We start from the raw sequence: 16,188 nt of genomic DNA on the forward strand, positions 1-16,188 counted from the left end.
AAATTTCCCCCTACACCTCCAGTGATTGGGTGCAAGTAACACATCAAGACATTAGGTTACCTGGCGAAAGAAAGCACTTGTTACTTCAAATCCAGGAACGGGACCAGCCCCACAAGACCACAAGGCAAAATGAACCCCAGGTCACTACTACACTTACATGGGTTTGATTCTCTTTGGTAAATTGGGTTTTGGAACTGAATTGGAGTCACTGGAAGTAGCCAAAATCATACAGAGAGAGCTTGGCAAGGTTTGCACTTGGTGATCCTAGTACTAAATGGGCCCACTATATAGACAGCATATTAATTGTCTTAACACATGCTAAAGGAGTGGTGTCAAAAGATAGGAATTGAGTGAAGGTTGGGAACTACATGTCCCAGCACACCCCAGGAGTTTCTGCACATACAGATCTGGGGCGGGCTGTGCAGGTGCAGTCCAATGTTTTAGAGTTCTTTGGGCTGAGGACAAGTGCCCAGTGTGCCTACATGGGAAAAAAGGTGTGGAAATCCAATCAAAGGACCCAGGAGTGGGGTGCCATCATGAGAGGGGTCCTGGAACAGGGGGAAAGGGAGAGGGGACAGGACAGGTCCCGAAGAGGGAACCCAGAGAAGGAGCCCAGGGAGATGGGACTCGGAGAGAAAGAGAACCGGGGAAGGAGCCACTAGGAGGAGGAGACTACTGGTAGGAATTACCAGGGAGAGGAGCGAAGAAAGAGACTCCAGCCAGTAAGAGTGTTGGGTTGACCAACTTCAAGTAGTGAGGGCTCTGGAGAAGCCCTGGAGAGTTGAAAAAGCAACAGAAAGTCAGTGACTCCATGCTGCGGACCACTGGGGCAAAGTTACCCTTTGCAGCAGTGGTGTTCTGCTCGTGGTTGAAGAGCTGGAGTTGTGCCTATGAGTCAATGCTGGAGTGCAGACTCAGGAATCCAGGGGAGTGGAGCCTCAGGAGATGAGACTGAAACCCTGGGAGGTGAGCAGATGTTGAGGCAGTCCGAGTCGGAACATCTTTTGGAGGGAATCTTCAAAAGGGAACAATCCCTCAATCCTCCTTGGCTGCATCTGCCATTTATTGTGTAGTACAGTGTTCGACTGCAGTTTGCCTGTTAATTCACATTTACCTCATATTAATCCCGAATGTTAGACTATAAGATAGATATTGTAAATTGTTTTATCTTTCTGACCTTGTATACCAAAATTTATTTTGCTTGTTCAAAAACCTTGGAATCTTGTGACTTTATTCTCTTAGGAAGTACCTGGGATCTCAAACTTTGTCTACTTTAAACAAAAAGTTACTGGTCCAAAACTAGTTCGTAGCAAAACCTGGGGGTCTGGTCAAGGATCATAACAGTGGGTACACTGCTGGAAATACTCAGGAACTTGGTTGGAGTTAGTGATTATACTGCAAACTCAAATAAACATATTCACACTAGAAAGGAAAAGACAGCTTTCATTTACTGGGTCGCCTGTCTGTTCTGCTCTCTGCTGGTTACTATAACTTGTTCAATTGCGAAAATAGAGGGCACTGGGCATACATTCCTGTTGGGACTATATCCTTTCAGAGATGTTCCCTGTTAAACAAGGCAAACTGGAATTTCACAAAATGTCATCAGCTCTGCTGTGAAGTCAGCAGGATCTCCAAACAGCAAGCTTAAAGCAAAATACTGTGGATGCTGGAAATCTGAAACAAAAACAGAAAATGCTCTGAAAACTCAGTAGGTCTGATAGCATCTGTGGAAAGAAAGACAGAATTAACGTTTCGAGTCCATAAGACTCTTCTTCAGAGCTAAAACTTCAGCAGTATGTTTAAGCTTCCCCCCTTAAACAGTATAAATTTCATCACATTTTTACTTCTCTTTAGCTCTGAAGAAGAGTCATACGGACTCGAAACGTTAACCCTGTTTCTCTCTCCACAGATGCTGCCAGACCTGCTGAGTTTTTCCAACATTTTCTGTTTTTATTTCAGATTTCCAGCATCTGCAGTATATTGCTTTCAACAAAACTTACTGCATCAGTACAACATTTAAATTAGGATACCTGTATAAGAATTAGTAAAGCCAATCAAATTATGGAACACGTTATGGGTAAAGTACAAATACAGAAGCAATTTAAACTTTTTCAATGTCCAACTTACTTCGCTAAAATCAATCTGACCCATTTCAAAGTGATAGAATCAGTTCAGCATTTGAGAACAGTTATACAAGGATGGCACATTCAGTTCCATATGGATCCAACTAAAAGAGTATTTTTATTTAAAAAGTACAGGACATTTCGACTATGAAGTTCTTACTCCCGCAACCACCTTCTTTTGGAAGGCTGCAACCCAGAAATAGTACAATAGCACAAGTGGACCTCATATATCACTCACTGGGTGAGAGTTACTTACTGCTACAAAATGACCCGTCTGCTCTCATATTCCCAGCTAGGGAGAATCAAACAGCAGCCAATTCTTCATAAGCAATAAATGAGCCACAAAAAAAAACAAGCCCAGATAAAGGAGGTTCCTTCTTTGTTCTTTCATTATCCAGAATCCCATGTAGCTAATGCAACAGCAGTAACTTGCATTTATGCAGTGCCATTTATAAAGTGGTAAAACTGCCAAAAAAGTCTCACAGGAGCATGATCAAACAAATTTTGAGACTGAGCCACATAAGTAAAATCTGTCCACCATCTACAAGGTACAAGGGCAGGAGTGTGATAGAACACTCTCCACTTGCCTGGGTGGGTGTGGCTCCAACAACACTCAAGTTGCTGGATACCATCCAGAACAAAGCAGCCCCGCTTGATTGGCACCTCATCCACCACCTTCTACATCCATTCCCTCTATCACCCATGGACAGTGGCTGCAGTGTGTACCACCTATAAGATGCACAGCAGCAACTCGCCAAGCCACCTTCAACAGCACATTCCAAACATGCACACTCAATTGCCTAGAAATGCAAGGGCAGCAGGTGCAAGGGAACACCACCACTTGAAAGATCCCCTCCAAGCCACACTTGGAACAATATCGCCGTTCCTGCTTCACTAGCCTGGATTTTAGGTGCCTCCGCTGGGCGTGTTTTCAGCTGGGGGCACATAACATAGAGCGCGTGCCCATCTTACCACCTTCATAACCAACCCCCCCACATCCAAGATCACACCATAACGTGCTAGGTGGACAGGCGCTGAAACCGACAGCCCGCCTGCCATTTGGAAATAAATAATTAAGGGTCAATTAAACTTGTCACCAAGCCAACTGACCCAGATAAAAGCTGCCCGTGCCATAATATGGTTAGCATGGGCAGGAGGGTGAGAGTGGGCAGCCCATTTTTTAAAAAAAAGTTTTTAAACAGGGCAGGACGGAAGTGAGGCACTAACTACGGCGGGAGTGGGGAGGGTGCCCTTTGCACCTCGGTGGCAATCCCTCTAAATAGTACCCGCCCCTTCCTTCCTATCCACCCTGCTCTCCAAGACCCACCACTCCCACCTACCACCACACACCCCCCACCCTAAGCTGCCTAAATCCTTCCCGCCCAATACCCTGGACTTAGCTCACTCCAGGATCCATTGGGCCTTCTTCTAGGGACTTGTTGCAGTCCTGGCAGAGCCCACTACTGCTGAGACTGCTAGAGCTCCTGGCCAATCAGATTGGCTGGCAGCTCCCGCGGGTGGAACTTCCTCCCTAGTGAGGGACGGAAGTCCCACTGTTAGACAATTTAGCCTGCCTGCAGTGTGTTACAGCTGTAGGACAGGGTTGCACAGAGCGAGCCGGCTTCCAGCTGGACTTTCCTTCCTGTGGGGCAAGTGTAGGGGGTAGGGGACAGGGGGCAGGGGGTGGGGAGCCGTCCTCCCCCCTGTAAAATGTAGCTCATTGTTTCCGGGTCAAAATCCTGGAACTCACCTTCCTAACAGCACTGGCTGGTGAATCGCACAAGATGGACTGTGGTGGTTCAAGGTGGTCCACCACCATCTTCTCAAGGGCATTAGGGATGAGTAACAAATGTTGGTCTTGCCAGCAACATTCATGTCTCATGAAAGAATAAAGAAAGGGAAATATATGACCAAAATTTGGTTTTCTAGTACCTCTAAAAGGAGAAGAGAGGTAGAAAATCATACTGCTTCGTGTATAGGTAGCTGAAAACTACGCCTACCATTGATGGGATTGATGACAATCGGAGAGGTGCAGGAAGCAAGATTGAGGGTGTACAGAGATCTTAAAGGGTTATAGGGCTGCAGTTACCTAGTTAGGGACAGGTGAGGCCATTGAAGGATGTGAAAACAAAGATGAGAATACAATAGGATTTTAGCATATGTGTTAGTTCTATGATGCCATAAGTTTCAAAACCCTTGCTCCTCCACCATACCTGCTCTTCAATCTTTGAGTACACAGACTGAGCTAATAACACAATATGAGATTCTTAAACACCAGAGGATGTAAAAATAGAAGATCTACGGGTGTGAAAATCAAATGCAATACATATTTTGGAAATCAGTTTAATTCAAGGTTATTACCTCCGTCTGTTCCAATTAAGCTCCATTTCCAAAACATCCCATTTCAAGAAGGAAGAATTTCTCACCTGGACCACGAGAGAACTTACTGAACTCATTCAAACATTTAAATATCTCAACAAAGTACAAGGAACAAATGCTTCACTTTTTATGATTCAGACGAAGCTCAATAAAGGAAGGCACCTGCTGAAACCAATGAATGTTCCAACAAGATTTCTCTGACCAGTTTGTAAAAAGATACAAGACCATTTTATCACATCAGTCTTTTTGACTAAGCATGTTAGAACTCAAACTGTAAATATATGAAAGACGATAGAAGAAGTGGTATGAAAACATGGACACAACACTACTCTCATATTCTGATTAGGTATTTATGTGTTATACATGGATTGTAAATTCCAAGGAACAAGAGTTAATGGGGAGCAAAAAAGTATATTGGGATTGACAGTGGATCCAACTAGCTTATCTGCTGTCAAATATACTAACATTACAACCTTGCACTCTAAAGTGGCAGCCATATTTTACTGTCACAGAACATCGTGCACTTGCTAATTCAAAGTGTCTATCGACTGTATTTCAATATTGATTTCAGATCTCCACAATGGCAGAAGGAAATCTTTGAGAGAGAAAACATAAACACATTAAAACTTTTAAATTTTTGGTATGTTGGGCTCAATTCTTTGACTGGAAGAAATGGAAACAATGGAAGGGGAAAAGCAAAATTGAAACTTTCCTTGGCTTCACTGGTTAATAGACACAGCAATGACTGCTACAGCGCAAGAATGTTTCAAAAGAGAAGGGAAACTTGCATTCAATAGCATCTTCCACAACCACAGGACGTGTGACAACACTTTACAGCCGATGGTGTGCTTCTGAAGTTTAGGGCAGGATTTTCCAGCCCAGCCCAACGTTGGGATTGAGCGGTCCCACGGGAAGTCAATGGACTTTTGGCTCGGCCACCGAATCTCCCATGACGGGTCCGGTCTCGATCCCGGCCTTAGTCTTTTCAAGGTTTTTAAATTTATTCTTTCTTGAGATGCAGGTGCCACTGGCAAGGCCAGTATTTGTTGCCCATTCCTAAATTGACCCTGAACCGCTTGCCACACTATTTCAGAGGGCAGTTAGAAGTCAGCCAGATTGCTGTGGGTCTGAAGTCACTCGTAGCCAGACCAGGTAAGGACGACAAATTTCCTTCCCTAAAGGACATTAGTGAATCAGATGTGTTATTACTACAATAGTTGTCATGGTCACCGGTCTTGAGACAAATCTTGCTGAGATAAACCTTACTGGATGTTCATTCAGAAATGGAATGCTCCCTCAACATATTGTGTTGCATATGTAACACAACAAACATGTTCATGCCCATTGAAACTGATAGAGATGGGCCCCAGCAAACTAAAACTTCGCTGACAGACTGTGGTAATCATTTCATGAGCATCCACAATGGCACGAAGACCAATCTTCTCGCTCCCCCACCACCACCCCTGAAAGAAATGGTGGGCACCAGCTGACCCATGTTAAACAAGGCAGCTCCACAGCAATAACATGCTGAGGGTGGCATGAACAAGGTGAGAGTGGGGCTTTCACCCCTCAGTGGAAGGAAATCCCACCCTTGAGAGCTGATGGCCAATCTGGTTGGCCGGTACTCTAGCAGTCCCTGCAGTGCCAAAATTCAGTAGTGGGCGCTACTATGTCTGCAAGCAGGCCCACAAATGAAGAGGACATGGTCTCCAGACCTGGGCAAGTCCTGAAGTTTGGACGGGGAAAGATTGGGGTGGGGCCAGGGCAGGTTTTGGACGCAAGGCAGGGAGGAACAAAGAGGGGGGAGACATTTGGGGGAAGAGGGGTGCCATTAACGTGCACAGGGCACCCCCACCGCCAAACCCCCAACCCCCTCCCCCACCCCCACCCCCGCCACAAAGGATGTGTTTCCTTTCCTTCCCACCTCTTAAGCAGCTTTCTTGAAAAGATGGCCGACCCATTCCCATCCGCCTGCCCACACCAACCATATAAAGACATGGGCACTGTAATATTCCAGTCAATTAGCTTGGTCAATTGCCTGTTAATTATTTACCTAAAAATGGCGGGTGGGCTACCCATTTCAGCACCTGTCTGCCTACCGTATTTTGGGGAACAGGTCAAGGGTGGGCGGAAGGGCAGTGGGCTAGTCACCCAGTATATCTTGTGGCTGGAAGTTTCTGGCCCCGTCATGGGTAGGACCTGCCGTGGGTGAGGTGGTGCCCCAGCCAGAAGTCCATTGCCTTGCAGCAGGACTGGAAGATCGCAGTGGTGGGCGGGTATGGAAAATCCCTGCCCCGCCAAAAACGGTCCGGCAGGGGGCCCTAAAATCCAGACCTAGGTTTCAGTTGTCCTTCCTCTAATCCTGGCACTTACAAATACCCAGTGTCCAGTCTTTGGTCCTGCATCCATCTACTTCTGTACCTACTGACCTGCTTAAACACACCCTTCTCTCCACCTTTTGATACCCTTGTCCCTGTTAATACCATTACACTCTCTCACTCTGGTCATTCTCCAGGCATGGCCTTCATTTCCACTTACAATTAAAGAACGCAGACGTGAAAATCTATGGTGGCAATTGGCTTAACCATTATTGTCAGACGCGGTTGGCCCACATATCATTATCTGCTCTGCTAAAGCTGCTCACTATTGCAGGATTATCATGGAATGCAAAGCTAACACTCAAAGGTTATGGGGAGAAGGTGGGAGAATGGGGTTGAGAAACTTATCAGCCATGATTGAATGGCGGAGCAGACTCGATGGGCTGAATGGCCTAATTTCTGCTCCTATGTCTTATGGTCTTATGGTCTAACCAGCTTCTCCTGTCTCAAAGTATTTAAATTACTGTTTTATTTTAAAACTGACTCTAATTTCATTTTTGGTAAATTGAAAAAGAAGGGCTTGCACTATGTTTTGATTTAGCTTCATGTGGTACAGGGGAGGAGATGGCGTGGTGTTAATGTTGCTGGACTAGTAATCCAAAGACCCAGAGTAACATTCTGGGGAGCCAGGTTTGAATCTGAATGTAATTTGAACTGAATAAAAAATCTGGAACTAAAAGCCTAATGATAACATGAAACCATTGTCGATTGTTGTAAAAACCCATCTGGTTCACTAATGCCCTTTAGGGCAACTAGGGATGGGTAATAAATGCTGGCCTGGCCAGTGATACACGCATCCCATGAATGAATTTTTTAAAAAGTAATCTGTTTAGCTTGCTCAAAAGGCTTTTATTTTTAACAAGTGCTTTTTGATTTAACAAATTATTTTAATTACTGTTCTTTCAAATTACTGCGGTCTCATACTATGAAAAAAATAAACACACAAAGATTATCTGAAATTGCTCAGCCCTACAAAGAGATAAACTTCATACCATGAACAAAATCTTCAACAAAGCAAGCAACTTCAAAACCCAATTAGTGATGACACTTCCCACATGACTACCAGTGCCATCAAGTGTCATATCAGGAAAACATCAATTAATCGTCAGTGTATATGAACTCCAGGGGAAAGGCAGTCAACCTGTCAATAAGCTGAGAGTTGGAGTTCTAGGATATTGAAACTCTAAGCCCTTGATTGAAGTATAGAAGATCCTGAATGGTCTTGATGAGGTGGACATCCTCTTGTGGATGAGTCCAAAACTAGGGGGCACTGTTTTAAAATTAGTGGTCACCCTTTTAGGATGGAGATGAGGAGAATTTTTTTCTCTCAGAGGGTTGTACAACTTTGGAACTCTCCGCCTCAGGTGATGGTGGAGGCGGGGCCATTGAAAATTTTTAAGATGGAGGTACATAGATTCTTGTGAAGAAAGGGAGTCAAAGGGGGTAGATGGGAATGTGGAATTCGAAACGCAAACAGATCAGCCATGATCTTAATGAATGGCGGAGCAGGCTCAAGGGGCTGAATGGCCTACTCCTGCTCCTATTTTGTATGTTTGTATGTAAGCAACAGAGGATCAAATACTGTGGACAGTGAGTACCCTCAACATGATTTTTGCAAATCTCTTCCGAGAGATTTTCTTCTTGGCTATTAGCAGTGTGGACTTTCCCTCTTCCACCCTCATCTCCAATAGGAAATGTGAGGAGCTCAAGATTAAGACCATTCTTTCAGCTGCTTCCCTCCCTTCCACTACCACACAGGGCAAAACCTCCCTTCAGCATTGCCCATTTCCAAGATCCGAACACACATCTTTCTCTAATTTCTTTCTCAACTTGCACTCTCAAATCTGATCCTATCCATGATACCTACCTTCTGCTCCCTTGACCCTATTGACACCAGACTGCTGACAACCCAGTTTCACTTCCTGGCTCACACATTAGCTGATGTTGTTAATTGTTCCCTGTCAGATTAGCCTTCATCACCCTATCACCAAAAAATCCAACCTTCGCCAGTCTGTTTTGGCAAACTACTGCCCCTCTCCAAATACCCTTTCCTCCCCCAAGCCCTTGAATGTCTCCCAAATCTGTCCCCATCTTTCCCGCACTTGCATGCTTGAATCCCTCCAATTAGGTTTCTGCCCCTACCACAGTGCTAAAACAGCTCTTATCAAAGTCACAAATGACATGCTTTGTGACTGTGCTAAATTATCCCTTTTTATACCTCTCAACTGCTCTGAACCTGTGACACAGTTAGTCTCACTATTCTCTCCTCCAATGGCTCTCCTCTGTTGCCCAGCTGGGAGGGATTGCTTCACCTGGTTGCATTCTTATCTATGCAGTCCTAGACAAAGAATCATCTGCAATGACTTTTCCCCCCACTTTCGCACATGACTTAGGCCCCTGCTATTTTTCAGCTACATATTGTCCTATGTCCAGTTCTACATATACACTCAAATAATTTTCCAAATCTCTCTCTCTTCCCAACAGGAGCACCTACTCCAGCAGGAGCTGCATCCTTCCTTGAAGGAAGCTATGCTGTAGGAAACTTGATAATTTCATAAGGAGTAAAGCCATATGGAACTATAGTTGACACATTTCTAGCTCTGAAGAACGGTCAGACGGACTCAAAGAATCAACTGTCTTTCTCTCCACAAACGCTGTCAAACCTGCTGAGTTTTTCCAGGATTTTCTGTTTTTGTTTCAGAATGCCAGCATCTACAGTATTTTGCTTTTATACTGAGACATGTCTAAGTGTCTAATCGGGATAATGGGTTCTCCATTGAACATTGTCGATCCAAAATGGAGTTCCATTCACTCGAAAGCAAAACTTTTTTATATTGGTTTCATGACATGACTTCCTTTAAAAAGAAAACAGCCTGGTAGCCAATCTTAGCATCTCAGAAGCCAATAGCAGTAATCTGGCATAGAACCATTGTCAAGGTTCATTGGGTTGAGGCTATTGGAACTCAATTTGGTTAAAAATATATTGGCCCAGGTTTTGCAGTTGCAGTGATGGTGAAACTGACTGCTATATCTGGGATCTACAGATGCACAGTGTCATGAAATCAATTTTTGTTTCTCCTTGTTTGCCAGGTAAGCTAGCACCTGTGCAGATTGTAACATTCAGGGCACTGACATTCCCAATCCTGTTACATTTGATTATGCCTAGCAACAAGGGCAGGTTACCTAGATCATTTCAAGGGTCAACCAGGTTTAGTTAGAGAAAGAGTCAGACCCAGAAGAAGGTCCATGCAGCTGAAGTGCTGCTGTTAGGTCTGAGGAGCAGGGTTGGTAGGTTCAAGGTAGTGAAGGCTCGAGAGAAGCCCTGGAGTACTGAAAAGGCAATGTAAGGTTGGTGACAATGTGCTACAGGCCCCTGGAGCAAACTCTGGAGTAGTGGTGCTCTGCTCAGCATGGCTGAAGAGCTGGAGTTGTATCCATGAGTTGGTGCTGGAGAGCAGATTTGGGAATCCAGGGGAATGTAGTCTCGGAAGAAGAAATTGAAACCCTGGGAGCTGAGCAGTCATTGAGGCAGTCTGTGTCAGAGTGGCTTTTGGAGGGAATTCAGAAGCTAGATCTTCGAAGATAAAGACTGGAAATCCCTCGTAAGGGAGACAGATTTTTAACAAGGTGGTGCAACTCATAGTGAACACTGTTGTCTGGGTGGGTTTCTAAGAAATCTGTGGGATCTGTCTTGATTGCATTTGCCACTTATTGTGCAGTGTGGTATGTTCAACCACAGTTTGCCTATTATTTCATATTTATCTTATGTTAATTCTTAATGTTAGAGTATAAGATAGATATTGTGAATTGTTTTACTTTTCTGACTTTGTGTAAAGGTTAGTTTGTTTGTTCAAAAACCATCGAATCTTGTGGCTTTATTCTCTCAGTAAATGCCTGGGATCTCAATCTTTGTTTACTTTGAACAAAACATTACTGGTCCCTCACCCGATCAAAAATTTGGGGGTCTTGTCCAGAATCATAATAACAGTGAAACTCAGAAATGCAGAAGTTGCTGTCAGTGATTCCCCATTCCTCCACAGAGTATGGTATTGAAGTCCTCACAGTGAGAAATCAATTAGAAATTACTGATTTGATGGGAGCTTCCAATCTTTTTGCCACTGTATTAGACTCTCTGTAAAAATCCTTAAATAAGTTACTTCTTGTTAAATGAGCTGTAACACTGGGTTTTTAGTGGCACAAGTTATAATTACTGTTGAACAGCCTTTCTGGTCCTGAAAATCTAATTTCCCATTTGAGGGATATCAAATTTTCCCATTCCATAGATTCTTAAAATGTTAAAAAGTAATTTTCTTCAAACTTTGTTTATGATGTTTTGCTTTCTGTAAAATTATAAAAAGTGAATGCTTGTTGCTTCCTGTTTTGCAGTCTGTGAGAATTCTTCAATGAGATTGGCTGCTCAGCCTGCTAGCTGGTGCCAGAATGAAATTAACATTCATAAAGGGAAAACCAACACCACAGAACTTACTAGATATTTTTACATTTGTTTCTGGGCTTGAAAGGCCAGCATTATTGCCCATCGCTAATTGCCCATGAGAAGGCGGTTATGAACTGCCTTCTTGAACCGCTGCAATCCATGTGGTGTAGGTACATCCACAATGTTTACAGGCAGAGAGTTCCAGGATTTTGACGCAATGACGGTGGAGGAATGACAAGATCAAGCCAGGATGGTTTGTGACTTGAAGGGGAACTTGAGGCAGAGGTTTTCCCACTGTTATGACTGGGCCCCAGACAAGATCCCAAATTGTCATGATCCTGGACAAGATACCCCGAATTGTAATGCTCCTGGGGGAGGAGCAATGAGCTGGCTCCCCTTCTTTATTCAACCGCCTCGGTTGGTCGCAACAAGATTAATTTTAAAAGGATCCCTTCCCTTGTGGATACCTCTTCCCAATCCAAATGTATTTATGTTTTAGAAGAAGCCAACTTAGCCAGGCTTTCTTGAGTCAAAGAAAAAGTAAGTTTATTAATTACTAAAAACCCAAGAAAAATAAAAATGCAACACACATACACACAGATTAGAAGTGAGAAGTTGAGTCCAAAAATAAAAGTTTTTTAAAAAAAATATACAAATCAGTCTTTGGCATATCCATGAGGGGTAGCTGGTAAAATGTTACAGCTGTGAAGTTGGGTGATTCCAGTAGACCTGACTTTGGCTGTTGAGCAGCTGGTTTGGAGATACTTGGTTCTGGGGGTTAGCTGAAGGAGCTGTCCTGTTTCCTTTTTGACTGTGGCTTTTCTGACATATAACTTGCCTCCAGCAATGGAGAAAGGCTTTTACCTGCAGGAATGCCTAGTGGCTGATCTTCTGCTGTGACCTTCACAGCACACACTAGCACACCAGAACTAGAGAACCAGAGCTAGCACACACAGATCAATGTTGCAGCTGGCTTTTTAACCCCTTTTCTTGTGCATCCCTGGAAGGGAAAACCAAACATGGCTTTCACCCAGAATCTGCTTTCTTTCAATTCAGATCATTTCCACATTCTGATATAAAACTCAACAGGATATGATTTCTGCTGAAATAGCAATCATCTCCATTGTCTCCGCAGCCACAGATCAAAGTTCAGTTTCCTTTTGCAATGCATCTCTACTTTTCAAGCGTATCTGGCTGAAGTAGGCTTTGATAACTTTTTAGGTGCGACATTTCGTTCTCTCTGGACTAGTCAGTCAAGTGTAACCCACATAGGAATTTTCCAGCAAGTGGTTACTATACATTTTCAGACAGGTTTTACTTGTATGTCATTTTTAAAGAAAAAAACATGTCTTCCCCAAAAAGTTCAATGTGCCCGTAAGTAATTGGGGCTGTGATCCACTGTCATGACACCACACACCTGCTGACCTTGCTCTTCTAAGTGGTAGAGGTTAGGGTTTGGAAGGTGCTGTCAAAGGAGCCTTGATGAGTTGTTGCACTTATGGCGCTGTACACCAGTGGTGGCGAGCGTGAATGCATAAGTTGCGGGAAGGGGATGCCAATCAAGCAAGTTGCTTTGTTCTAGATGGTGTCAAAATGCTCAAGTGTTGTTGGAGCTACACTTATCCAGGCAAGTGGAGGATATTCCGTCATAATCATAACTTATGCCTTGTAGATGGTGGACAGGCTTTGGTGAGTCAGGAGGTGAGTTACCACTGCAGAATTCCCAGACTCAGTTCTATTGTTGTTGCCATAGTATTTACGCAGCTGGTTCAATTGAGTTTCTGGTGAATGGTAGCCCCCAGGATGCTGATGGTGGGAGATTCAGCATTAGTAATGCTGCTGAATGTCAAGGGGAGGTACTTAGATTCTTCCTTGTTGGAAAGATTTTTGTAGGCACTGTCACTTGGCTGCTGACTACAAGATCTAAGCCATTATGAGAAGACTTTAATCTAGCACCAAAGGAGGACATAGAAGACTGATAATTTGCTGAAGAAGATATATAGGGACGACTGCAATCATTTGTGATTAAGTATGATCAGCAGACCTCCAGAGAGGCTTAAAGTAAAGAGGCTATTCGTCTGCCTTTCTGTTGTGTATCTTAATGAGAGTGTGAGAGAGACACAAATCTTTCATGCACAGTTAAACTGAATTAGATGCTCCTGAACAGCCACTAACACCCGCCAAAGCTAACAATTAAAAGATAATATCATGCAATGACCTTGTGAGAGCAGGCTATTAAAGTGCAATATGTGAGATTAGGTATCCCGTAAGTAATGTCGTTAACAACTGGCAATTAGTGTGCAATATGGTACACCTATCTGACAAACACTTGCCAAGAAATGTTCATGATGTATGGCAGTATGGTTTAAAAGAGGCAAACATTTATTGCACTTAAGCCAATTCCTGCTGTCTAGGGCCATGTTTATCTGCTGGATAGCAGTATACAAGTGTGTCTGTGCTGTTGTTTCAACCATACCCCTCAACAATGAAAAGACCTTCGCTATTCCATAGCCACAAAACCGTGGGGTTTGGCAACAGATACCTTGAGTATGGCACAGAAGGGATACAATGTTATGTATGAACATAAGGATAAATGACTAACAGACAGAGAGGCAGTGGCTTATCCAGCCCATTCCATGCAACTGTGATGCTTTAAGTATCACAATACATAGGTTCTCCACCCTACCTGGAATCATGTAGTCTTCAGGGAGAGGTGAAGATGAAATGCTCAGCCTAATTAGATGGTGGTAAGAAATCAGTAAAAATTTGCTTCAACCCCTTTAAAAGAAAGACTTGCACTTCTGCAGCACCTTTCAAATGTCCAAATGCCCAAAATACTTTACAACCAATGATATACTTTTGAACCATAGGCCCACTGTCGTAATGAATGGAAAGTAGCAACCAATTTGCAGATAGCAAACAGCAATGTAATAAAGACCAATCTATTTTTAGTGATCTTGTCTAAAGGATAATATTGGCCAGACACGAGGGATAATGCCTCAGCTCTTTTTTGAAACAGTGGATATGGATCTTGTACATCCACCTGACAGGGCAGATGGGGCCTTGATTTTCATCCGAAAGATGGCACTTCCGGCACTTCCAAGAGTGAATTGAGATTTTTGTGCTTGCTTCTGGAGTGGGATGACTGAAACTAGTCCACGAGACCACTCTGGCCTTGATTAATGGTATGTTCCATCTACCGCTTGGATGAGGTGATCGCCAGTCATGGAGAACTGTAGAGAATAGGATGGGGTGGGAGGGGGGACTGGAGGCCTGATCCCAGAGTCTTTCTATAGGGTGAGCAATTCTGATGAGAGTTAGCGGGGGGAGAGAGGGCTAAACTTTTAAAATTTTTAACATTTGTCTCAACACCAACCCACATGTTTTTGTCTGTTAAATTTCAGTCCATGGTCATAACAATACAGCAAGAAATGTGGCAGCAAATTTACATACTGCAAGCTCCCACATACAGCAATGTGATAATCCATTTTAATGTTGTAGATTAAGGGATAAATATTGATCAGAACACTGGGGAAAACTTCTCTGCTCTTAGAACTAGTGTCATGGGATCTTTTGTATCCACCTGAGAGTTTACCTCCTCCAAGAGATGATACCTGCACCAGTGCAGCTCTCTGTCAGTAATGCACAGATGTGCCAGACTGGATTTTTGTGCTCAAGGCCTGGAGTTTAACTTGAGCCCACACCTTCTGAATCAGAGACAGTGCGACCAACTGAGCCATGGCATTCAACTATTGATTGATTGTAGCTGTGGCAAGTCTCATGAATGTTGAGAGTTCTGATGAACTCTGTTTTTCTCTCCAGGGATGCTGCCTGACCTGCTGAGTATTTCCAAAGTTTTCTGTTTTTTTTTAATCTCTTGAATCTTTAGTCACTTGTTCTTTAATGGTATAATCTCACTGAAATGATCCAAATTCTCACAGGAAGTATACATCCATTCATTTTAAGGGCCTGAAAACTACGAATGTAGACTCAAGAAAAGGCCAAGCAATTCACCCACTTCACCTCACTGCTCCCAGCTAGTTGCAGGAATCAACCTAACCATTCGTCGTTCTGGAAATTTAATTTTACACTGGGATCTGTATTTTAAATGTTTCCGAGTTCAGTGATTTAGCAGTTCAAAAAAAAAACACCCCTGGCAAAGCATTGAATTCAGAAGCTATTATCCTGAGTGAAGTGGGAAGTGAAATGAGAATTTAGAATCCCACTTTGTTCTAAAATCTCATTGCAATTCATCACTCAAGCTAAGTGATCTCACCGTTGTACTGTTCACAATGTGTATGTAACAATGTTGCCTTTGTATTGGATGAAAGTATACCGCCATCTGCTTTAAATGATTGAGAGAATCAAATGGACTTTGAACCACATCATAAACCGGGACAAATCGGACTGCATCTCTCCTGGGGATAAGGAGGGCTCTATTGCAAAATAATGAGACAGAAATGGCACATCCAATTAATGTGACCTCAATACTTTATTTCCAGCCCTCTGGACTGTGAGATGAAGCAAGCTTCCCTCACTCCATGCAGCATTTATTCTCTGCTATTTTAGTTCAAGCATTCCTCGGCAAGAACATTCCTTTAAGGAAAAAAACGCAACACGGAATAAAACATGTCACGAGTGTGTGGAGCAAATAATGACCTGTTTCTGTCTAATGGTGCCATTCTCCTGTGCCCCTTCATTTTAAACTCTGTGAACAAAATTTTAAATAAGGAGCAAAATGGAGCTCTTCAAAAGGAGCAATTGTTATCCTGGGCCTTTTGGATCACATATTGTACATGAATTTTTTAAGCACTCTGAGCCCATTAATGTATTAAAATCCAACTGACCCTCTGGCACATCAAGAAAAGTGTGT

The sequence above is a fragment of the Carcharodon carcharias genome, chromosome 1 (genome assembly GCF_017639515.1).
Source record: "Carcharodon carcharias isolate sCarCar2 chromosome 1, sCarCar2.pri, whole genome shotgun sequence".
Classification (NCBI taxonomy): domain Eukaryota; kingdom Metazoa; phylum Chordata; class Chondrichthyes; order Lamniformes; family Lamnidae; genus Carcharodon; species Carcharodon carcharias.